This window comes from Tupaia chinensis, unplaced genomic scaffold (genome assembly GCF_000334495.1).
Source record: "Tupaia chinensis unplaced genomic scaffold, TupChi_1.0 Scaffold139962_1, whole genome shotgun sequence".
Classification (NCBI taxonomy): Eukaryota; Metazoa; Chordata; class Mammalia; order Scandentia; family Tupaiidae; genus Tupaia; species Tupaia belangeri.
In genome coordinates this window covers 77,931-80,339 of record NW_006199840.1, presented here as the reverse complement: position 1 = coordinate 80,339, position 2,409 = coordinate 77,931, and positions in this window count along the sequence as shown.

Below are 2,409 nucleotides of genomic sequence, written 5' to 3'. Positions count from 1 at the left end.
TGTTCAGGAGCAAGCAGAAAGAGGTGATCTGGAATTTCTTTGCCGTTCTGTTGTGATTGCTGGTGCAGCAGATTCAGTAGATGTTGAGGAATATGTTAACCTTAATAGTATTTCAATGTTTAGCTACAGTGCCCTTAGATCCATCTAGAAACACATTGAATGAATATTGAAGAGTGTAGAGAAAAGAAAAAAGAAAATGAAAGAGAGAGAGAAACAACTACAAAGAAAGAGAAAAAAAGACAAAAAAATGTAATTATTGTTTTTCTTAAAAAAAAAAGCAACAACAAAAAAGATTTTAAAACCCAACAAATAGAAAACCGCGTGGTGTGCTAGTTAGCAGGAGCCACGAGGAATCCTCTTCTGAAGGCCTCAACCCTCCTGCCTGGGCAGAAGGACCAGAGGGGATTATTAACAAAACAAAAGGTGGAGCTGGGAGAAAGAGAAAAAAATTACCTTTTAAAAAAACATAAAAAGGTAAAATTACAAAAAAATGAGAGGACAGAAGCAGAGAGAGTCAAAGACAGAGGCACAGAGACAGATAGAAGGCCAGAGGGGCTCCCTACCACGCTAGCTTTGTTTGCTGGAGGCTGAATTATCGGTAGAAACTCTTCATTTTTCCTGTCCCCTGCAATGACTAGTTAGCAGGAGCCATGAGGAATCCTCTTCTCAAGTTGTTTATATTTCTGGCTATTAACACTTTGCATATTATGTATTCTGCTAATATGTTTCCATAATATATAACTTGTTTATTGTTTGTGTTATCATGCAGTTTTAAATAGTTCTTTGATATATTTACATCAATAATATCTATGGCTTATATGTTTTGTTTATTGTTTTAGAAGTCCTTCCTTATCCAAAGAAACCATATTATCTTTTTTCTAATTCTGTTGTAGTACTTCCAATTTAGGTCTTTATTTATTTAAATTTTTCCAGAGAGTGTGCACACTCACCAGACACAGAAAGAAAAACAGAAAGTGAGAAAGCATCCCCCTGTGGGGAATGGCCATGCCACAGTCCCTACTCCTCCGTCTCTCCCTCAGGTTGGGACTTAGGGTGTGCTTGCACAGAGGCTCAGAGTGTTTTTCAAACCACCATATCTAGGACTCAAATCAAACAGCTGGCCAGGTGGGATCCAACTGCCTCGACTGCCATGCCTGGGGATAGTCTTAATTTTGTTTTCACTTTTGCTAGAGGGTGCATGCACTCTCCATGAGAGGGAAACAGAGAGACAGAGAGGAAGAGTAAGAAAGCAGCACCCAATGTGGCATGGTCATGCTGCATCCTTTTTCCATCATTTAAGCTTTTAATCTACCTTAAATTCATTTTCTTCTCAGAACCTTCACATTTCTCCCATCTAGAATTTTCTTTCCACAGACTGACATGGTAATTTGGTGTGCAAGGGCCCAATACCCAAATCAGGAACAGCAGCAAACCCTATTCTTTGTCTCATGCTCATGATGAATTAGAGATATGAACTCAGAGAGGGTATAGCAAAGCACAGTTTGTTGAAGAAGAGAACAGTTCCCAAGCAGGGAAGAACTTCAGAAAATGGAACAAAGAGGAACTGAGGAGAGGGTTTATCTTTTTGGGGCTTGTGTATGTGTTCCACTCGTGATGGGGGTCACGTGCTAGATATGCCTGGTTATTTTTCTCCTAATTTTGGAGTGGGTATGAAGGTCATGGGACTCTCTTTGTCTAAAAGTTTTGTGACATAAAGACCATTATCTTCTTCCAGGAACATGGTGGAACCTGGAGAAAGCCTTAATTGCTTTAGATCAAAATCTTTGAGTCACTGTTGCAAGTAGTTTCTCATGAACAAATAGTTCAGTAAGAGCTGACCTTCTGCTGAGCTATTGCATCTCCATCTTAAAGTATAGCCATTTGTGATTCTATTTTGGTCCTGTATCCTAACTACATTCTTAGGGTACCTGTCTCCTTACCTCAAGATCTTCCTATGGCTAACTCCTTAACAGCCCTGTAAAAATACTGCTTCATCAGGGGACCAGCAGTTAGCGTAATGGCTACGTCACTGGACTACCATGTAGTCGACTGTAGTTTGAGTCCAGGATTCAGTGGCTTAAACTCATGCCAGGCACGTGTGCATGCGTGCCCAAGATCCTGAGAGGAGAATGGAGGAGAAGAGATTGCAGCATGGCTATCCCCTCTGGGTGGTGATTTCTCACTTTCTATCTCTCTTCTCTCTCTATCTTTCTGGTGAGCACACATGCCCTATAGCAAAAAAACTCTCAAAAATAAAATACTGCTTCATCAAAGAGGCCTTTTCTCACCACTGTAACTAAATTAACCACTCTACTGTCCATTATGATATTATGATAATATCTTTGACTGGACCAATATGCAGTGTATTCATGCTGGGAAAATTCTTTTTTTTTTTTTTTTGAGAGGTTT